Below are 24,900 nucleotides of genomic sequence, written 5' to 3'. Positions count from 1 at the left end.
AAAACACGTCTAGAGGCTTTTGTGATCCACTTGCTATGTGAATGGAAGCTTGAAAGAATTGCTGCTGCAACCACTTAAGCTTCCTTCAAATTTCTTAGGAACAGCTGTTCTTCGTATTTCCAGTGTTTGATAGGAGAAATAATCAGATTGCTCTATTCCTACAAGATAGCACTGATCACTCCCCGATAAAACTGGTATGTGTAACTGAGAAAAAAGATATGTATTGTTTTAATATTTATGTGTATGATTACAAAAAAGGTTTCTCTGAAAATATATGGTAACTGTAGTCTTTAATATTTCTGCATGTTAAACATGTATTTTAATTTTTTTCTTTGTATAACAACTTTACTTCATATTCTATAAGTTCCTGGAAGAAGAAAGGCAAAAATAACTAATATTCTTAATTTAGAAATTATAGTGGAATTTGATGGCCTATCAGATATAATCATTTTAATCCCCTTATAAGACAGTATTAAATACTGACCTATGAAAGTGACATTAATGGACATAACGTGAAATCCATATTTTTGTAGTATTAATTTTTCAGAGAATATGCCTATTTTATTATCTTTTTAAAAATAAATCGTGAACTTATATTATGCATGGGTACATGTTTAGAGACTCATGTTTAGGGAAAGTGGAACTCCAATCACACAGTGTGAAATCTTTGCAAACAGCTGCTTTGAAAGGTAATCAAGAAACTTATATGATATCATGGTGTTAATCAGTAATCAACTTTTGACATAGAGCGCTAATTATTTGTTTTATAAAAGAAATTTGCAGGAACATCAATAATTTTAATAGTTAAAATAATAATTAGTTGTTATGTCTCTTGCTGATAGAATGATAATCACAATGTATGAGTTCTCAAATTCTGATTTTCTTAACAAAATAGAATTCATATCATTTTTTTCTGTCATAGAAATGGATATATTCAGTCTTGGATCAATAAGGAGGTATCTTATTTACCCAGTGAAGCAGCCTCTGTTCGTAAAACATCATAATCTTTTCTTTCTTCTCACATACTCTTCTGAAAAGTGAAATTGTCTCACTCCTATCCAGAAGTAGAGGAGTATATGTCACTCACTGAATCTGAAACAATGGAATATTGTAGAAGTAATGATGTTGGACCAGCAGTGAGCACAGTCTTTAAATGGCTAGTCATTTACATTTTCCAGAAACCCTGTAGGAAGTGCAATTACCCTGAGACAAACATTCCATTAGGGGGGAAAAAAACCTGAAAGAAAGCCAGAGCCTTAGAAACGAGATGAAATATAGACAGAGAGAGAACGAAAACACTTAAGATGTGTAAGAAAAGGATCCGCCAATTCCAGGCACTCCGTTTTCTGCCAACTAGACATGAACCACGAACTGGGCCCTTCTACAGAGTCATGAAAAATGAAATTTTAAAATATTTTTTAAAAGATTTTATTTAAGTATTTGAGAGAAAGAGCCTAAGGAGGGGGAGTGGCAGAGAGAGGGAGAAACAGGCTCCCCTCTGAGCAGGGAGCCCAATGCAGGGCTTCATCTCCAAGCCTCATGACCTGAGTCCAAGGCAGAGGCTTAGCCCACTGAGGCTCCCAGGTGCCTGAAATTTTTTATTTTAAACCACTACTTTGGCTGGTTAGTTATGAAGAGATCTAAAACATCCATACTTGCATGGAGGAAAAGTAAAAACCTAGTGAAAACATAGGTTATTGAATTCTATTAATAATAGAGAATAGTAGATCAACAATTAAATTTAGACTGCATAATGAACTTCAGTTACTTTTTGGCTGCTTAATTTGTTTTTCCTTTCAGGAAGTGTCCTTTCCCCACTGATGGTGTCAGCATTGTCACTGTTCTGCAGCACTTTTCCTAGATAATGACCCTGGATAGTCAATAATATCCCATTCCACTCCTGATATAGTGATGGTATTAGAGGTTATACAAAGGTAGATAATAAGAATCCTTTTATGAGATCATTACTGATTCTAGGAATGAGGGAATTTCTCTTTTTAAAATTGATATGACTGAGAAACAGGTGATCCTTGGACTGCCAGGGGATATTAAGTCCAATATGTGGAAGGCCCCCCTAAGAATTAACTTTAAAAATACATAAATCAAAGTGAACAGAAAAGGATAGACAAGCTAGACCACTGACATCTTTTGAACCTCAGGGCTCAGTCGTATCTTAAGCAAGAGCTTTCCCTTTCATTTCACAGAACTGTGAGCAGCAAGATATGTTTCCTCTTCAACTAGTTAAAACTGGTGTTCTATCACTAACCAAACAAACCTTATGGAATATTTTATGATCTGTAGAGATGGAAAGGAATCATTACAGAGATCCTGTCCATCATGAATTTATTATGAAGTTAAATTTACCTTGGATGTTGCCTGAACATTCATTTCAAAACAATTTTTAAACATGTATTATATGCAAAATGTGTACTAGACATATCGAGGTAAATATACGTGTCTACACATGTTCTCAAGGAAGTAATAATAAGCCAAGACTTCTTATATTATTAGGTAATACAAAAGTAATGGATTTCAAGAAATGAGAATTTTGGATTAAAACAGAGCCATTTATTACCAAGAGTTCCCATGGGAGCATGTAGCTATTAAACACTGGAAAATAAATTAGAAGAACCTTTTTCGTCACCCTCTCCTTTTGTCTAGTCCATTTTTTTTTTCCTTTTATCAGTTGACCTCATAGTGCACAAATCTAAAGAAATTAATGTGCCCATACAACACTAGAGTTGTTTGAGTGCATACAGCAGTATTATAGGAAAAACGTTTCCAAACTATTATTTTCAAATAGTTCTTCAGTTTGGACTGGATGACTTACATAGGTAACAGTATCAAATGCATTTGAGGGTGATTTCACTTCTACTATCACATCCAGCAGAATGATACTCCAATGTAAGACACTTCCGTCATGGAGTGAACCATGCTATTATCTCTTCCACTATTTAGTTTCTTATATATTTAGCAATACATGATTTCCCCAGCTGAGTCAGTCTCCTCTCAATACCATAAACAGGTTTTTTTTTTATTATTATTATTACTTTCTTTTCGGCGTAACAGATTTCATTGTTTATGCACCGTGCCCAGTACTCCATGCCATATGTGCCCACCATAATACCCACCACCTGGCTCCCCCAACCTCCCACCCCCGCCCCTTCAAAACCCTCAGATTTTTTTTCAGAGTCCATAGTCTCTCATGGTTCATCTCCCCTTCCAATCCATAGACAGTTTATTAATGTTCATTTCTTAAAGAAATATCACTCTTCCTCTTAAGACTTTTGATTTGCTCTAATCTGGGACCAATATCTCCTCTAGGCTTACTGCATATCTGGCATGTTAGGAATGCAGTTAATGAAAATTACAAAAATAATAACACAGATAGTAATTAGTATTCCTAGGCCTTTCAATAAGTGCTTTATCTTTAATAATTCAATTACGTTTATTTTTAAAAGTTTTACACATGAAGTTTTGAGGTAAATACAGAAAACCTGATTTGCCCAAGGTCATACAACCAACAGGTGACAAGGGCAGGATTGTAACATAGGACTCTGTCTCAAGTACTTAGAAGGTCTGAAAATGACTTTTAGTGATCGTTTCAGAAGGTATAAAATTTTATTGAAAACTGTTGCTTTATCATTTCCCTTCTTTCTAGCTCTTTGAAAAAATCTGATGGATGAATCTGCAGCCCATGTCATGTTGACAGCTGAAACTTCTTCCAATCAACATAATCTCTCCTATCTGTCTCATTGATTCGCTGAACTCTGTAAATATATCTTTTCTTACATACTTCCATCAGATCAGTTTCCTCACTCCCATTGGGAATGCAGACCAGCAAATTTCTGGCTATCAGCTTGTGCACCCAGCCCCATTGTTTTATACAGGATTGATTAGTTTCCCCTAGCAGGATGCACCTTTTTTACTGTAAAACAATATGTGACAGTCTTGTCTGAAATTTGCTACTGGGTAAGTCCCCCCAGGCATTCTTCAAGTAATATTCATTGCATTTTCCTCCATTGTTCAGCCCTTACTCATGAACAGTGATTCAAAATTACAGTTCTCTAACAGCTTCTATTGGTACTTTTTGTTCTGATACTTCTTTACAACCATACTGATTGCATATTCCCTTTCTCTTTTTACTTTCATATGTTTCTCTCCAACCATTCATGTATTTACTTAAATTACTTCTCAGTAGCTTATTCATAAATTTGAGTCTACAGTGACCACTTATTTCTTGAGATCCAGATTCGTATTTCCAAACTATATCCACATCAAGAAAGTAGACAATCAAGCAAAGAAACACACCCCAAAGCAACTTATCTCATAATTCCTATCCTTAAGGATGTGCTATCTCCAGGTAGTAATGTATTCTATACAGTTACTCTGGATTCAAACTTGTCATTGTTCCTCTTCCTCCTAATTTTCACTTACATTCAATAAGTAACAAATTGTATTGATTCTATCTCAGCAGTGTTTCTAAATCCCTTTATTTCAGTTGCAGTTAACTCCTTTATTTCATAACAGATTATCTCCCTCCTATTACACCTATCCTATCTCCTCCTAGACAATGTTCAGGTTATTCTGCAAAGGAAAATTTTGAACATTCTCAAGAATATTCTACTTCCCATATTTCAGATAATAAATTGTCATTTTATTTTGAAGACTATATAATTTATAAACAAACACATTTTATAATTGTATTTTGCATATAATTATGATATATAATATACATACTAAAATAAGTAATGAAATATATAGACTTTTAGAGATGTCTTTCATTTTCCTCCCTTAAGCTCATTTTATAAATGTATTTAGATTCCTGGGAAAAGAGAGTATGCTAACTATTGTTAAATAAAGATTTAAATACCTCATAAGTCAGCTCTCAACATTAATTAGCAGCCATCAACAGGGAACTTGAGATATTCATACTTTATTCATATAAATTCTATATTTTATTTCAAAATAGAAACCTGAAATACAAAAATAAAAATATTATCTTTAGATAATTAGCAAGTTTTTTCACTAAATGTTTATCAAATTTTATTAAAATTTTAACATTTTTATGAATTTTATAAATTGTTCATTATTTTCTACTGACTTTAAGAAAAATTGTAGAAATACATATACACCCAAGTGCCTCCCCAAATGAATCTAGTTAAGTAGAATGAAGAGTATAAAATCCATGTCAAAGTTAACTGAAATCATCATGAATTCCAGATCCCTCAATATTTGATATTTTCAAGGACAAAACTAAAATAAAAAATGTCTATAAAATAAGATTTCTTTATTTCTTAATTTCTCTTTCTATTGCTTTGCTATTGGTGTGTGGAAATCCCACAGATCTCTGTACTTTGACTTTGTATCTGTGACTTTACTGAATTCGTGTATCAGTTCTAGCAGTTTTTTGGTGGAGTCTTTCAGATTTTCTATATAGTATATCATGTATTCTGCAAATAGTGGAAGTTTTACTCCTTCCTTGCTGATTTGGAGGCCTTGTATTTCTGTTTGGTGTCTGATTGCTGTGGCTAGGACTTCCAGTACTATGTTAGATAATGGGGGTCAATTACAGTTTATTCTTTTACATTTGTGATTAAAATTAAATAAAAATTATACTGTTAGAATTTACAGTTTAAAGTTATAGAATCTTAGTAACATTTGGCTCAATTAATTATTTGTTAAAGTTTAAGAAAATACAAAAGGGCTATGAAATATAAAACACTCTTGTTTTTACTATGTTTATAATATATTTTATTTTATATGTACCTAATATCCATGCTTAAGTAATAATTAATAGTATATTTTGTTAATATATAAAGTTAAATATCATATATTCATACTTAGTTATTTGTGTTTTGTTTTCTAACTATTTAGTAAGTCTTTTATTAATGTAGGCAGCATTTACTGTGGACACTAAAGAGTGAATTGCCCCTATGTTAAATGAGGGAGAATATCATTTGTCTCCAAATGAGGTACCCTTTGATAAGGACTTTGTTCCAGTTTAATTTAAGAAATGAGATGGAAGGATACAGATTTTATATATGAACAACAGCTCTTGAGGCCATATATAAGAAGACATTATTACCCCTATACTTCTAAAAAGATTTGATCTGATTTACATCTTTTAGAAAGACCTAAATAGAATAATTTCTATATTCTTACTCTCTTTATGATGTTTTTATTTATACACTTTTTTATTATTTTATTATCTTTGACTATATTTAATGCTTATGCTTGTTTACTTTCAACCGTATTGGCTCTTTGATGTGGAGCTTTGTCAAGTTATTTTTATCTACTTATACTTTATAAACCTCAAAATATTTAGCACATTGATAACTCTAATACATAACCGTTACTGGAATTTCAAAATTCATGACTTCTTAAGCAGGAGAAACTAAAAAAGAAAAGTTTCTTCCTTTTTTTTTAATCTTTAGCTTAAAGTATTATCTATTGCTGCCATAATTACTAAAATTCTTTGAACTGAATCTCTGCTTTTCTCTTCTTCTTCTCCTATCTCTATGCCCAAAGCCTTTTGATTAAAATTTCAAGTCTCTTAACAGCACTCCTTCTTTCTGAATAATGCCCACATGCTTATAGGCATTCCCTTGCGGTTTTGTTCAATTAAAAATATCACATGAGATATAGAAAATTCAGAACTAATATTCAGAGCATTTATTCCTAATTACCAGAAAATGTTCTAAATAAGGCACATTTGTACTTGGGACAAAACTAATGTAATATATTGAAGTTGTATGAGATGTGGTAGGCATTCAGCAAGGATCATATAATTTTTAAACTAGATATTTCAGATTTACTTAAAACTGCTTAGCAGGCTGAACTAGTTTTGCTACATAAATAGAGTAACAATGAATAAGGAATAGAAGATGATGTGGAAAATGATTATTAATAGACTATTTTACATAGCATCTTTTTAAAATGTTGACCTTGAAATCAAATAGAGATTTGGGAAGTTAAAATTTATTTTATGTGAGAAAGCATATCAAAACTGAAATAATTAACAGATTGGAGTCAATGAGTATAGGTTTTTTTTTTTTTATTTTATTTACATTTGTGATGGAAAATACATGACTAAAGAGTTTATGTAGTCTGTTCTAACCTGACCCCGAGGACTGTCCTCTAACAATTAATTGTGGTCTTTTCCTCTGAGATTTGGTTTGACTTTTAATTGTGGTCCTTTCCTCTAACGGAGATTTGGTTTGACTTTATTCTAATAAATTAGCCTCTGTTGTTCATCATTTTAACTGCTCCAGTGAACACACACATTTTCCAGTTTCAAATGAAACCAACTGATGCATTGCCATGAATGTACCTTGATGCTATGTTTCAGTATTTTACAGAAGTTCAAGTTAGCTTCTCGTTAAAGAAAGTTTCGAGAAATGAGAATTTAAAAATTTACATCCCATTGTTATGGATTCATGTATCTTTTAAAATATTAACTCTGTATTTCTAACAGAGTGTTATATCTCAAAATGTAAGGAAGCTATGATACAATCAGAAGAACAGACTGTGTTAACTGATGTATTTTTTAAAAAGAACTTTAGATATTGTAGTCATTTTAGATTGGCATTACAGGTGATTTGAAAAAAGAAAGTCTTCTGGTCTTTTAACAAACTGTTGGCAGCAAAATGGTGTAGATACTAATAATTTAAGATACATTTGAAAATTCTGTCATGATTTTGGACTGTATAAACAGAACACACAGGTTAAGATAACAATAATTAAAGCAGTATTTTCAATAATTGTTTTAATTATTTTATTATTATCCTTAATATCCAGCTACTTTTGATCACAAGTATATATGTAAAATTATTTCATTTGCTTATAGATGAATATTTGGAGAAGATAACTCACTCATTACACTTCCAAGGATTTTTCTCACACACACAGATTTAAATGGGGAAATACTGAAATATTAACCTCTCATTTACACACTTAGAGTAGTACAGATTGCCCCCACATTAATTTTAAAAATAGCATATCATATAAAGTCTTTTATGACCTGATTCTTGTTCTTTTTTATTATGCTGACAGCCACATTTGTAATTTTAATATTACTTCTCCCTCCAGGGCAGATGTACATTCATTCATTTCTACCTGGAATTCTTTTTCCTACCTTCACCATTTCCTATCATCTGGTAAATACTATATATTCATTATGATTCAGTTTCAGATTTCTTCTTTGTCCTCTCAAGAGTCTCAGGTTAGTTAGTACATCACATCATCCTTTTAGTAACATTCTCAGCAGCTAAAATGATATGCAGAATAAAGTAGGAATGCAGTATTCAACTGTGTCTCATTAGGAGCCCAAAGAAATAATTGCACACAACCAAATCACACTCTTTGAGATTAGTTTGAACTGCTTCTTTTAGTGATCCTTTTTAGAGTGGAATACAGATTGGGGAAATGAATGAGTAAATGTTAGAAATTTAGAGAGGATGAGAACAATATTACAGAGGGACTAGATTGAGGAAAACTGTAAAATTTTAAGTGGTTACAGTCTACTTGGAGATCATAAATGAAGTAGATGTAGGAACTTTAGAGACTTTAAGAAGTCAGATTTGATCTTATGAGAGATTCTACCTGGAGCATTTTAGATCTACCACTAGATTTTCAGTCCCAACAAGTATATTGAAAAAGAGTTATACTTCAAGAAAGCGGGAAAAATAAAATGAAGTAATGAGAAATGAAGAAATAAAAGAAAAGAAAAAAAGTAAAACACTGTTAAAATTGTGGAAAGGCATTCTAGGTGTATCAGTATAATGAAATCCCACCACTCTGATGATGCTGTCCAGAATGAACTCTACTGACTGTCCTCAACCTTTTCCATCTCAGCCTCAATTTACACCATTCAAATTCTTAAAAATTATTGAAGACCCAAGAATGATTTATGTGAGTTATATCTTCCAAGATTTATGAATTATAAATTAGAATGGAGAAATTTTTAATATATTTACTCTCTTAAAAATAATGAAAATAATCCCATCTTATCATAAGTAACACATTTTAATAAAATGCAACCACATTCAAAAAAATTTTTAGTGATTTTTTAATTTTATTTTATTTTTTCTGTGTTCCAAGATTCATTGTTTATGCACCACACCTAGTGCTAGATGCAATAGATGTCCTTCTTAATACCCACCACCAGGCTCACCCAACCCTCCCCACCCCCCACCCCTCTAAGGCCCTCAGTTTGTTTCTCAGAGTCCACAGTCTCTCATGGTTCATATCACCCTCTGATTTCCCTCAATTCACTTTTTCTTTCCTTCTCATATTCTCCATGTTATTCCTTATGCTCCACAAGTAAGTGAAACCATATGCTAATTCACTCTCTCTTCTTGATTTATTTCACTCAGCATAATCTCCTCCAGTCCCATCCATGTTGATACAAAAGTTGGATATTCATCCTTTCTGATGGAGGCATAATACTCCATTGTAGATATGGACCACATCTTCATACATTCATCTGTTGAAGGGCATTCTGGCTTTTTCCACAGTTTGGCAATTGTAGCCATTGTTGCTATGAACATTGGGGTACAGATGGCCCTTCGTTTCACTACATCTGTATCTTTGGGGGTAAAGACACAGTAATGCAACTGCAGGGTCATAGGGTATCTCTATTTTCAATTTTTAAAGGAATCTCCACACTGTTTTCCAACGTGGCTGCACCAACTTGCATTCCCACCAACAGTATAAGAGGGTTCCCCTTTCTCCACATCCTCTCCAAGTGTTTACTGTCTTGTTAATTTTGGCCATTCTAACTGGTGTAAGTTGGTATCCCAATGTGGTTTTGAGTTGAATCTCCCTGATGGCTAATAATGATGAACATTTTTTCATGTCTCTTTGTCATTGGCCACAGCAACTTTTTTCAAGACATGCTTCCAAAGGCAAAGGAAACAAAAGCACTTTTGGGACTTCATCAAGATAAAAAGATTCTGAACAGCAAAGGAAACAGTCAACAAAATAAAGAGGCAACCCACATAATGAGAGAAGATAATCACAAATGACACTATAGACAAAGGACTGATATCCAAGTTCTATAAAGAACTCAAACTCAACACTCAAAAAACAGATAATCACATCAAAAAATGGGCAGAAGGCATGGACAGACACTTCTCCAAAGAAGACATACATTTTTAAAAACAAAAGAAAATTTAATAGGTGAATGACATTGTTTTGCATTTTTGGAATTTCTGTAATGAATAGCTTAATCTGTTGCCAAATGTTTTGGGTGAAGTCTATAAAAAATTTCTGTTCTACGCAGATGTGTATTTGAAAAGAGAAGACCTCGAGGACCTCAGGGGTCCTCAGATCCCATGTTGATGATCATGTTGATTAAAGGGAATATGAAAACTGATCAAATATGAGACTGGTATCACACTTAGGTAAAAATATAAATGGTTTCATCCAACTGCTTAACATACAAAGCAATATATATATATATTTTTTAACTTGCCAAGACTAATTCCTAAAAGAAGACATTTTAACTCCTTAATGTATACCCTGGGATGTAACTGAATATTTATTAAACAACTTTCATGCTGCTGCAAGGATTTGCAACAATATCATTAAATTCTAGAAAAGTTGTCTTATGAATGTGTTTTATGCAGTTAGTCTCTTTCTTTTGTAACAAGGCAGAGACAACATAACAGAGATCAAAGGGACTTTCACTTCAGCCCAATGAGTACTTGTACATGTTCTGGGAGTGCATCTGAGCAGATGCAGCCTAGCATTGTCACAGTGACACAATGTACATCTACATGTTAGGTAATGATAGAGAAGAATTTGCTTCTATTATTCCACACCTTTCCTATCTTCAATAGGCCTCATCTCTTTCAAACATCTGCTCCCCACATGTTCATCAAACGCTCACTAGTAATAATGTTTATTATTTATTTAATTATATCTCATTAACAGCTAATTACATGTGCAGCTAATTATATGTCACCTAGAGGCTTTATTTCTTATACAAAGATGAATCATATTGGTGGACTTAGTATTTCTCTTATGACATTTGGCTAATCCATCTCTGCGCAGTACTGAATTTCTCCTTGATTAACTTATATGGAATAAATCCTCTCTGTTTTCAGAAACAACTATTTTTTTAAATTAATGTATAATGTATTATTTGTTTCAGGGGTACAGGTCTGTGAATCATCAGTCTTACACAATTCACAGTACTCACCACAGCACATACTCTCCCGAGTGTCTATCACACAGCCACGCTATCCCTTCTCTGCCCCAGCAGCCCTCAGTTTGTTTCCTGAGATTAAGAGTCTCTTATGGTTTGTCTCCCTCCCTATTCCCATCTTGTGTCATTTTTCCCTCCCTTTCCTCATGAACCCCTGCCCTGCCTCTCAATTTCCTCATATCAATGAGATCATATGGTAATTGGCTTTCTCTGATTGGCTTATTTTACTTAGCATAATATAGTCTAGTTCCATCCACATTGTTGTGAATGACAGTATTTCATTTTTATGGCTGCATAGTATTCTACTATATATATGTATATATATCTCACATCTTCTTTATCCATTCATCTGTTGATGGAGACATCTAGGTTCTTTTCAAAGTTTAGCTATTGTGGACATTGCTGCTGTAAACGTTCAGGTGCATGTGCCCCTTCCGATCACTACATTTGTATCTTTGTGGTAAATACCCCGTAGTGTGATTGCTGGGTCATAGGGTAGCTCTATTTTCAACTTTTTGATGAACCTCCATACTGTTTTCCAGAGTGCCTGCACCAGTTTACATTTCCACCAAAAGTGTAGGAGGATTCCCCTTTCTTTTTTTTTTTTTTTGAAGATTTTATTTATTTATTTGACAGAGAGAAATCACAAGTAGATGGATAGGCAGGCAGAGACAGAGAGAGAGAGGGAAGCAGGCTCCCTGCCGAGCAGAGAGCCCGATGTGGGACTCGATCCCAGGACCCTGAGATCATGACCTGAGCCGAAGGCAGCAGCTTAACCCACTGAGCCACCCAGGCGCCCCTGGGATTCCCCTTTCTCTGCATTTTCACCAGCACCTGTTGTTTCCTGACTGGTTAATTTTAGCCATTCTGACTGGTGTGAAGTGGTATCTCACTGTGCAAAACCAACTATTTTAAAAACAGATGTCTTTAAGTCAACCTTTTCTTACCCTTGTCTACTACTACTACTACTATTTACTGGATGTATATACCATGTAAAACAGGACAATATGCACTTCAAAGAAGATACAAGACATTCATACATGTCCAAAGTATCTATATGAAAATAACCAATAATTCACAATGAAAAAGATAATGAATAAGTAGTATGAATGAGTTTTTATAAAAGGAAAATTACCACTTTTTCTTCAATTATATAACCATATTTTTTCTACTTGATTTCTTGTCTTAAAAAATCTATGTTCTTCCTGCAAATGTGTCCTATTAGCCACATATTTTATCAGCTCTCAATATGTTCTTTCAGAACTCTACTTTCTATCAGATAATATTGCTGTTCCATTGCTTTAACCTTTGCTTTTGTGCAGATGCTTTCTGAATTTGTATTTATAATTCCTCACCCCAAATCTGTCTGGGAACATGACCAGAGATTTTTCACTTTGAAATCACTCTAAAATCCAATTTTTGCTTTTATTCCTATCACTAGCATTTAGATCATGGACTCCATATGTGTCACTTAACAATTTTGCCAGTGTCCAAACTGTTATTTTTATTACCATACTGAACAGCTTTCAGTGCATTCAAACACTTGCTATTTTATCTTCCCTGAAACAGAGGTGCATTTTGCCATTATAGTGTTCGAATCCCTTAATATGGATCATGGACTAACATCCAGACCCACATGTTAAAATTTGAGTCTATCCCTCCCTTATCCTTCATTGCTCTTATTTTAAAATTCTTATTCAAAAAGAAAGCTGGATAAAAAGAAAACAGATGGAAAATTGCTAAAACAATTTAAGGGGCAAGAAAGAGCAAGGGTAGGTGTGCTGACGGTCAGCTGCTATGCAGATAATTTATGACTTTAAAGGAAAGTTTCTCCTGACAATTGGTAGTCAATGAAAAGAAAGGGGGAAAGAGACCATTTGGTTCCATAAAGATGAATATGCTTTATTTAAGGAAGGTGCTTCAGCCCCTGTCAAAAACAGAAAAAAAAGAGCATGCTTGGAAATTCTCAGAAGCTTCAACAGGCAATCCAAATGAACTGGCCACATGTGTAACAACCACTAAATAAAAGCAGATTCAAATGAACACATTTGAACCTGGGAGTTGTTCCAATATTTGATTCATCTAGCTTTGTAGGAAGGTGAACCATCTGTTTAATCCCGTGCTGGTACTACAGCAAGGGAATGAGGGGCAGGTGCACTGTCATCCAAATGGAAAGGATAAGTGGTCTTCAAAAACTGACTGCATGGGTATAGTTTCTAATGAAATATTACAAAATCAAAAGGCTCTTCAGTTGGTCATAGTGACATCTTTCTAGATATGTCTCCTGACCCAAGGGAAACAAAAGCAAAATTAAACTATAGGGACTACATCAAAGTAAAAAGCTTTCCGCACAGTAAAGAAAACAACCAGTAAAACTTAAGGCCAACCTACTGAATAGGAGAATAGGAGAATACATTTTCAAATGACATATCCAATAAAGGGTCAGTATCCAAAATACGTAATGAATTGATATAACTCAACATCGAAAAAACAAATAATCTAATTTAAAAATGGGTAGAAGACACAAACAGACATATTTCCAAAGAAAACATGCTCATGGACAACAGACACTTGAAACCCACTCATGTGAGCTCAATATCACTCATCATCAAGGAAATGCAATGTCAAACTACTGTTTAGTATTTGGTATACTCACACTGTCCAGAGTGGCTAAGACCAAAAATTCAAGAAATAATAAGTGTTGACAAGAATGTGGAGAAAAAGGAACCCTCTTACAACTGTTGGTGGGAATGCAAACTGGTACAGCTATTATGCAAGACAGTATGGAAGTTCTTCCAAAAATTAAAAATACAACTACCCTACAATGCAACACCACACTACTGGGTATTTACCCAAAAAATGCAAAAACACGAATTTGAAGGGATATATGCACCCCCATGTGTATTGCAGCATTATTTACAACAACCAGTTAGGGAAGCAGTCCAAGTTCCTTCCATTGAAAGAAGAATATATAAAGAAGATGGAATATATGTATAAAGGAATGTTAGTCAGCCATAAAAATGAATGGAATCTTGCCATTTGTAACAACATTGATGGACTTAAAAAGTATAATGTTATGTGAAATAAGCCAGCCAACTGGAGAAAGACAAATACCATATGATTTCACACATATGTGGAATTCAAGAAATAAAACAAATGAACAAAGGGAAAGAGAGAGGGAAACCAAAAAATAGACTCTTAACTGTAGAGAACAAATAGATGTTTACCAGAGAAGAGGTAGGGGAAAGGAATGGGTGAAATAGATCATGGAGATTAAGAATACCTTTATCTTCATGAGCATGAGCACTGAATAATATATAGAATAGTTGAATTCCAATTGTATTGTATACCTGAAATTAGTATAACACTGTATGTTAACTACACTGGTATGAAAATGAAAATGAAAAAAATAATAAATAAATAAGTAACATAAAACAAGCTGAACTCATAGAAACAAAGAGTAGATTGGTGGTTGCCAAGGGCTTAGGATATGGGAAATAAGACATCAATCAAAGGGTATAAAGTTCCAGTTATATGAAGAATAATTTCTGGGGATAAAATGTATAGTATGGTGACTATAGTTAACAATACTGTATTGTATACTTGAACGTTATTGGGAGCATTGTTTTTAAATGTTCTCATCAAAACAACAAAAATGATAGTTATGTGAGATTAAAGGATGTGTTAAAAAAAAACCTTAGTTTAGTAATCATTTCTCAATATATGCATGCATCAAATCATCACATTGTGCCTCTAAACTTATACATTTTCATATGTCAGTTATATAACAATAAGCTGATGGAGGGGAAACAAGATCTTTGACTGGCAGAAAAATTTGAACCTACATTAAATCTTTTGACAGAACTGACATAAATTTACTTCTGATCATTATGCACCCAATCTAGTGGAGATATTTTTTTCACTATGAAAAAAAAGAATGACTTTGATCAGAGGGTTTAAAACTAGGGATAATATAAAGTATACAGTACATGTGTAATGTTAGCTTCCTAATATCTGAGAAAATAAAGGGAAATCTGAAATCTATATGGCCATAAGAGATTTGGATAAGCCATGGTGGGAAGGTGGGTCTGAATAGTTGTGATAGTTATAGAAGAAAATACCCATGACACTGCAGAATCAATCAAAGAAAGAGACCTCTCATTAATCTCATCACTCATAGGAAGAAGTTCTTTCTTTGAGCAAAGCATAATCCTAAGGTAAGGCTAAATAGTAAGAATTATTTTCCTTACGAAATTACACGTTTCCATCTTAGAATCCAAGTGAGGAGAACAGAATTAATCAATATATAGTTTTTAGTTTGTGAGGCATGTATGACTATAAATGATTACACTAACAAGCATGAAAGTCTATCCATTCTCCTATTATCAAGAAAAGATCTAGCTATATTTTAGCTTTTACATTCAGGTAGGACATGCTTTTACTGTTGCTGATGTTTGTTTTTTTCTTTAAAATTTCCCAGGGCAAAATACATAATACATATAATGAGTTAGAAATGATCGTTATTCATTTATAGCCTCTCCAGTTAGAGTGAAATACTGTCGTTTTTAGGTCATTGTATAATGGTGTTTCTGGCATACGTGAATTGAATAAAGTAACTTTCAGTGCCAAGGTTAATGTATCAACTTCAGGTAGTTGCTTTGTTGAATTTTGTTAAATATTCTTGAGCTTCTCTAACCCTCTGAGACAGACTGAAATGAAAAGGAATTTAATTAGTGTGTGCTGGGAATGTAATGTGATACATTAAGTTTTTATTAAGAAAACTGGTACTGAACCACAATGTTATTGGTTCTGAAATTATCTTTCTAGATAAACAAAACACACATATGTGTAGATACACAGAGTAAGTGTAAAGGGAGCCTGTCAAATAGGACTGATTCAATGAAAGTTTGCATCATAAAATGATTTTGAAGGAAAAGATTTTTCTTATACCACGTAAAATTCAGAAATAAAGCTCCTGTTTAATTTTGGAAGCACTGTTCAAGAGCAGTTAGGCTGTACCGTTTTAGTCATTGGGATTCAGTACTTCTATGATTAATTTCAAAGGCACATTGGTCCAGGATTATTATTAGGTTGGTCTGTTAATGCAAAATCTGTCAAGAAGGCCTTGAAGTGGAAACTACACAGATGCATACAAAGTTCTAGTTTAAAATACCTTTAATTCAAGGATTTGGCTATTTTAGTTTCATTTGGGGAAGGAAGCTCAAAATTAAGACAATTAATCCAATTGACCCCTGTTCTTAGCAGTGTGTAATACATTTTTGGGAATAAAAACACTGATACTTCTCAAAAAAGCTCAGTTTAATAGAAACCTGTTTATTCTAAGTTGTTAATATGAATTAAAATTAATATTATGTTAAAAATTAATAAAAGTGTGTATAATAACATACAAAATGAAAGAGATAAATTTCATAAATGGCAAAAGTGTTTTCCAGAATTTTAATGTTTGACTAAAACAGATAAGACTTTTTTCCCCTCTGCCTCATCATGCCCACAGACAGTATTTATATTATTTTGATATTAAATAGTCATGTGTAACTATCTCATATATTGCAGTTGAAATTTAAATTTCCAATTCAACTAATCCATCATCACACTATTTAACCTGATTTATTCACTTTAACATAATCTGTGATTTAAATTAACTGAGTAATTATTTGACCTTACTTTTAGTTTAATGCATGCAAATACAATGTCATAAAATAACCATTCTATTTTATATCACCTTGACTACCTCAATCACTTAGAATATTTTATATAGATTTTCTAACTTCTATTATGGTTAGTTTAAAAAAGGAAATTGCATCTTTTGACCCAAACACCATAAAACGTACCACAATGTCATGTGTTTTTCTTATAATCAGTAGGTTTATTTTCTTTCTTTTCTTTTTTTTTTAAGATTTTATTGATTTATTTGACAGACAGAGATCACAAGTAGGCAGAAAGGCAGGCAGAGAGAGATGGGAAAACAGGCTACCTGCTGAACAGGGAGCCTGATGCGAGGCTCAATTCCAGGACCCCAGAATCATGACCTGAGCCTAAGGCAGAGGCCCTAACCCACTGAGCCACCCAGGCACCCCAGTAGGTTTATTTTCTAAAGAATACTACAAACAAGTCTGACTTATGATGGTTCAACTTAATTTCTTTCTTTTTTTTTTTTTTTTTGGTTTTTTGATAGTCCAAAAGCAATACACTTTTAGTGGAAACTGAAGTCAATATTTAAATTAAATTAAGTTCAAAAATTAAGTGTTGAATTTTGCCCTTTCCCCAGGCTAGAGATAAGCAGTTGATATTGTCTCATGATGCTGGACCCTGGCAGCAAGCCACAGCTCCCTCCCCATCAGCCACGCCACCACGAGGGTCAAACAACTGATATACTTAGCAACAATTCTATACCCATCCAGTGTTCTGTTTTTCACTTTCAGTAAGTATTCAACAAATTACAGGAGGTAGTCAATATTTTATTATAAAATAAGCTTTGTGGGCAAGGATTTTGCCCAATTGTAAAAAGTCTTGTGAGCATGTGTAAGGTAGGCTAGGCTAAGCCATAATATTCCAGAGATTAGATGATTAGATATAGTCAGTAGATTTTCAACTTAATGATACCTTCATCGTACAGCGAGTTTATCAGTACATACCCAATCATAAGTTGAGGAAGATCTGTAGTTCTTTTCAAAGTTTCTTTTAAAGTGACAAATATATTTTTTAAAACTAAATGGATTCTAGAACATATTTAATGCAAACTTGTAGATTTTAAATCTTTTATCCTCAAAAATTGTAGGCCTTTTGATGAATAAGCATCACTTTTAGTACTTATATTTAAGGAGACTTATTTTGCCAGCCAGGAAGGGAGTCTTGCCAGGAACTGAAGCGACAGGTGCCTTGTTTTTGGACTTCAAGCCTCCAGAACTGTGAAAAATATGTGTCTGTTGTTTAAGCTACCCCATTTACGGTATCTTGTTACGGCAGCCTGGCTGATTTATACATCTGCCAGTATCACAATATTACCTCAAAATGAATTACTAGTCAAAATAATATGCAATGTATATTCTGAACCCAAAGCAAGTCGTCTCTTTTCTGTTTCGAATAGTAGAAATATACATAATGTAACCAGTTCTTCATGACTTTATGTTTTTCATTAGTCACAACATTAGCAGCTGTGTTTCTCCTTACCAAAAGATCCTAGAAATAAATGCAGGTGTTCCTGGAGACAAATGCAAATGATATCAACTTCCTCATATTTTAATCCACTGAGTGTTTAATTATGGAATGCAGTCTTTAGATTTTATTTATGTTAATAGTAATGCCATACAAAATAGATGGAGAGCAAAAGTTAAAATTTCAGAAAAGTTCATGAATTATTCTCATCATCAATCACGTCATTGTTGACAAATGCTCCATATGTTCATAACGCCTTGTCCTTTGCTTGATTTTTAATGTGCTTTGAATATCAATACTTGAATAAAACCATGTCTCAGTCATAAAAGGAAGATAGTAAGCTACTCGGTAATTTTAAATGTTAATTTACCTTTATCTGTTACAAAATCCTGACTTACATCCTTTGCTACATTTATATATATATATGTATCTTACTTACTTAACCAAAATGGGAACAATATAAAACTAGGGCCCATGTTTTATACTGTTTCCTGATTTTAATAACAATTACAGGGCCACATTTCAACAGGTGTTATGAAGAGTGCACAAAATTTTATAAATGAGAGTTATTCATAAAATATTTTGTAATTCTCCCTCTGACCTTCACCATGTGGTTGTGACTTGAAAGTCTTAGATACTTTGCCTGTGTTCATCGAAAATGAGTTCAGGAAAGTTACTTAGACTCACTGCGCCTCCTTCTATCATTGAAAAGGAGGATGTTTAGGGTACCTATCTCATTTTTGTTGGGGGAATTATAGGTTTTGTTAAGCCCAAAGTATATTGCTAGATACGGAAGTTCTATATAAGTGTTCACTACTATTTTCTAATTATGTTTGATTATATTAATATTAATTTATCATTTATGGAAATACGAATATATGCTAAGAGGCTTCTGCAAACATTCGCTGAACACAGAGGGGTATTTAACAAACCCAGGCAAATGAATGCAGTTGGCAATGCCCAGTGGCTCCATGCTCTGATCGTTGTGATTCACTCCTCCGGATGCATCTTTGTTGGGGACTCCTTTATAGAAACACCCCAAGTTCTCTTACTATTCAGTTTACCTTTTCATGTTCCCTTTAAAAATTTTTTTAAAAGATTATTTATTTATTTATTTATTTGAGAGAGAGACAGTGAGAGAGATCATGAGTGAGGAGAAGGTCAGAGAGAGAAGCAGACTCCCCGTGGAGCTGGGACCCTGATGTGGGACTCGATCCCGGGACTCGATCCCGGGACTCCAGGATCATGACCTGAGCCGAAGGCAGTCGTCCAACCAACTGAGCCACCCATGCGTCCCTTCATGTTCCCTTTAAATCGCTCCCCACCACCATCCCACTTCTCTTTATTCTGTACATTCCTATAAATTCAGAAGTGAATTTTTAATCTGTGAATTTGTAATCTGTGCTGGGGGACATAACTTCCTACATGGATAAATTCAAACTTATACTGAGCCTTTTCTGTTTTTTTTTTAAGATTTTATTTATTTATTTGACAGAGAGAGATCACAAGTAGGCAGAGAAGCAGGCAGAGAGAGAGAGAGAGGGAAGCAGGCTCCCTGCTGAGCAGAGAGCCCAACATGGGACTCGATCCCAGGATCCTGAGATCATGACCTGAGCTGAAGGCAGCGGCTTAACCCACTGAGCCACCCAGGCGCCCTATACTGAGCCTTTTCTTGAAGTGACTATTTATTTAGAACAATTTTGCCCCATGGAGTACTGAGTTTTTATAGTAATTATTTATAATTCTCAGAATTTCAAGAAATGAATAAGGAAGCATGCTTGCAAAACAAATGGCTTGTCTAGTTTTAGGCAACTAAGAAATGACAAATATTTGTTTCACCTCTGACTTAATAGGACTCAAAATTATATGTTATTTTCAAAAGATTGATAGGATCTGTATATATATGAGGAGTAAAAATGTACATTTTGCAGTTTAAAAACTCTCCACTGTGAAATTTCTAGTAGGAGAATTAAAATACTAATACAGGAACCCACAGACCACAGAGTCATCTGTGAATGGAAATCAAGGCATTTCTGAATTTAAGTGGAAAGAGTATAGTTCCGTTTTTATTAACCTCAGACAGAAAGAGATTATTTCTTTCAATCATAAATATAGGAAATAAATAAAAGCAGCATATTTGTTAGCAGTAGAACTTAAAGATTTTTTTTTAAGATTTTATTTATTTATTTGAAAGATCACAAGTAGGCAGAGAGGCAGGCAGAGTGAGAGAGGAGGAAGCAGGCTCCCTGCTGAGCAGAGAGCCCGATGTAGGGCTCAATCCCAGGACCCTGGGATCATGACCTGAGCCGAAGGCAGAGGCTTCAACCCACTGAGCCACCCAGGCGCCCCAGAACTTAAAGATTTTAATACAATATTGCAGCTTTTTCAGATATCCCAAATAAGTTTTTCTCATTACTACTTCAAAATTATCATTGTTATTAAATATGCTGCTATATCTTATCTTACCCTGTTAGTAAGGAAACATAAGTTCTAATTTTTGTGGTTTTATTTTGATAAGTAAATTTTACACAGTCTTTTTCCTCTGCATACTCACATCTTTTATTTTATGTATTTAAAAAAATATTCTGCAAAGTGATCCATTGTCTTTACTGCACAATCCAAAGGGGATCACATACAGAGAAATTTAAGAATTTCTTTACTACAATATATGGTACCCCAAAAAATGAAATTTTGAGAAATACATTCAAAACATGGGTTGATTTTGTTAAGCAAAAACAAGGTTATGACTTTTCTTGTATTTCACAGGGTATGGAATAATACAAAAACATAATTATACTATTTACATATAGAATTTATAACATCTTACTAATGGGCTTAAAAGAATGGTACAGGGTAATATTATAACACAGTCGGTTAACAGATCCAAAGATACCAATTAAATCAAATTTCTGATTTTTTTGAGAATATACTCATTAAGCACTTACTATCATAGTTTTGGGGCCAAAGGAGAAAAGACCTGTGCAAAATACCCAGTCATGTGCAATCATTATGATTTTTATGCCCTGGATGGGTATAAAAGAATATAAAATAAAAACAATGAATAACAATATGGAAAATGAAAAAAGAATACAATGCAATGGAACAGAGATGTGAACAATGTTCTTTTATAAAACAAAAGAGAAATTTTATTATACATGTGAAATGCTTCTTGACTAACTTGAACGGTAATTTTGCTGAATAACAAGGCCCTGAGATAGAAGACACCACTTGTTAAAAGAAAATTTGGGTGGTGACCAGAAATTTGGTTTCCATCCTATTCAATCTTAAGACTCTCACTCTATGAAGCTGCTTCTCATGAACTGGGGCCATTTCAGAATTAGATAATAGAGAAGTTCAGTGAACTGTAATGTGCATTAAGAAATAGAGAATTTTTGTGTTACCTTTGGGGAAAATGTCCTTTGGTTCCACTTGAGATACACTGTCACTGACCTGCATTAAACATAAAATGTAATATTGATTTTTAAATGCATTTTTAAATGTATTCTACACATACTACTTAGATGAGAAATCTTTTATACTTAAAATAAAAACCTTGATAGTTCTACATGATGACTCCGCCAACTGATTTTAGATTAATTCTCCACCAAGCAACAATAGCTAAATAGTAAAATTTGATAATTTTAACTAACTATATGAAATTAATTAGATCTAACAGCTTATCATTGTTAAGATACGCGTTTTTACGTGAATTCCCGCTAGGTGTCTCTAATATAACTTAAACACTAGCACTAAATATATAACTATATCTCTACTTAGATATTGATACACACACACACACACACACACATATATATATATTTTTTTTTTGTAAAATCTCATTTGAAGAGATATGCATGTGTGAACTGACAAATGGTGTCTGTCCAAAATAAATGAGACCCTGTGAACACTCGTTTTTTTGTGATTTTTGCTGAGATATGTTAGGATTATTTAAAGAATTATTTTAAGAAAAAATTATCTTGTTTTACACTCTTCCTTAGTTATAATTTTCCACCTGATTGCTTAATTTTTTAAACTTTTCTTAAACATCTGCTAGGTGCCAGGATGACATTCTGCTGGAGTGGTTAGTATTTTTGCCAACTTATTCCTCAGATCTAGTCTAGAAAAGGGTAATAAATTAACCATTGAAAGGTACCATGATGTATCACAATACAGTATGAGAGACTATGAACTCTGGGAAACAAACTGAGGGTTTTGGAGTGGGGGTGTTTGGATAGCCTGGTGGTGGGTAATATGGAGGGCAAGTGTTGCATGGAGCCCTGGTTGTGGTGCTTAAACAATGAATCTTGGGACACTTGAAAAAATTAAATTAAAAAAAATATATGTATATGCATTTCAATACAAAACATCTGGTTCTGGGGGCACCTGAGTGCCTCAGTTAGTTAAGTGTCTGCCTTGGGCTTGAGTCATGATCCCAGGTCCTGGAATCCAGGCCCCGTCGGGCTTCCTGCTCAGTGGGGAGTCTGCTTTTCCCTCTGCCTCTTCCTCTCTCTCTCTGTGTCTCTCATGAATAAGTAAATAAATAAATAAAATATTTAAAAAATCTGATTCTGAAGTTTAGAGTTTATATATCTGCAACTGGCATATTATCTATGACTACATAACAAAACGGTAGGTAGTTGTTTTATTATTATGTTACATTTTTATAAATTAATTATGTAAGTGAACAAATGAGAGTCTCCAACTGAGTATTCTTGGGAAAGATCATGAGAGCTTCTTGTTGAGGTTATGATATACTTAAGTTGATTTGTAAAGAGCAAGTAGAATTTGTACATCAGAAGAACATGATTACAGAGATGGGCTGGGAGCTAAAACCCATAGTACAATAGAAAATACAGTTTGCTAGAATCTTGGAGAATACAGAAGAAGATGGTATTGGTTCCACCTTCATGGAACTCCAAAAGAAAGTGCACCATGAGAGGAACTAAAATGGAAACATAAATAAAAGTTGTGGTAGAATAGAATACTCGGTGGTCCTTTCTGACCGGTAGCAACATCGGAGTGATAATCCTAAGGCACTCTTCTGATCTCTGGAGACGTTACAGAGATTGGTTGGTGAACGTCCCCCAAATGTTTAAAGTCTATTAAAATGGCTAGTTTTTTTTTTTTTTTTTAACTTGTAGGACAATAAAATGAAGAATACATAGAAGGAAGGAAGGAAGAATACTTACTGGCTTACAAAGGAAGAAATAAATTTGAAAGATTCTAAAGCAGCAGACTTTAAAGGCATTCATCATCAGCAGTGGAAAGCTAGTGGAGGAATGAGTCTAGTTCAGTGCTTCTCCAGGCCTCTGTGTGAAGGGTTCCTGACCTAACACCTCTGTAAAACACAATAGAGATGAATTACTAGAAAAATAAAATGAAAATTAAAAACCATAAGAATATAATTTACTTTTATTACCAGATTCAACAGACTTAAACTAAAGGAATACAACAAGAACAAAAATAAGGAAAAAGAAAAATCTTTCAAAGGGTGTATACATTACTTATTAAAAGTGTGTGAACCCATACTTAAACTGTAAATTTTGAAATTATGAAATTATGATAAAACAAAGTTTTGAGTAGAATAGCAGCTCTTTATATCAACTTCATATATACATTATTTGACCTAACAACACTGTACCAATTTTTGAAGACTTTTATATGACAAGAGAGCTTGCTTCTTTTCAAACTTATCAAGTAGAGACTAGATTGATGATGGCCCTGCACTAAGGAAATAATATGTAAATTGCTTATATGCTTTTTAAAAACAACTTTACCAAAGAATGATATAAATACAAAAAAATGACACATATTTAGAGTGTATAATATGGTAAATTTTGACATATGTATACAGCCATGAAATATCATAATCAATAAAATCAACATATTGAACACCCCATATATTTTTCTCAGGCTTCACTGTGATCCTTTCCTGCCACACTTTCTCTGTCTGATCTACTTTATGTCACAATAGATTAACTTACAGTTTTTAAGAATTTTATGTAAATGGAACTATATGGTATATGTATATTTTTGTCTGGATATTTTCACAAAGGATAATTATTTGGGGATTCATTTATGTTGTTGCATATACTACTAACTCATTCATTTTTTTTAAGTTTTTATTTAAATTCCAGTTGGTTAACATATAGTGTAATATTAGTTTCAGGTGTAGAATTTAGTGTTTCAACACTTATATAACACCCAGTGCTCATCACAACTGTTCATTCATTTTTGTTGCTTGGTAGTACTACATTTAATAGATATATCAAAACGTGCTTATCCATTTACCTGGGTTATTTCCAGATTATGGTTTATATGAGTATAGCTGTTATATACAAAAGTCTTTGTAAAGATCTATGCTTTGTTTTATATTGGGTCAAGAGGGATGGTTGGAGCATAAAGCATTTGCTTACCTTTGTAAGAAACTACCAGGGGGGCACCTGTGTGGCTCAGTAGGTTAAGCCTCTGACTCTTGATTTCAGCCCAGGTCATGATCTCAGGGTGGTGAG

The 24,900-nt window shown here is 33.6% G+C and overlaps 1 long non-coding RNA gene across 1 annotated transcript; it reads left to right on the top strand.

The window, feature by feature from the left end:
- LOC309849061 lies at window positions 1-23,651 on the top strand. Its single transcript, XR_014303461.1, has 3 exons — window positions 1-194; window positions 17,502-17,654; window positions 23,530-23,651. It is a non-coding gene; the product is annotated as an uncharacterized lncRNA (long non-coding RNA).
- Window positions 23,652-24,900: the final 1,249 nt, after the last annotated feature.

The sequence above is a fragment of the Mustela nivalis genome, assembly GCF_964662115.1.
Source record: "Mustela nivalis genome assembly, chromosome: 15".
Taxonomy (NCBI): Eukaryota; Metazoa; Chordata; class Mammalia; order Carnivora; family Mustelidae; genus Mustela; species Mustela nivalis.
This window is presented reverse-complemented; position numbering and strand designations above follow the sequence as displayed.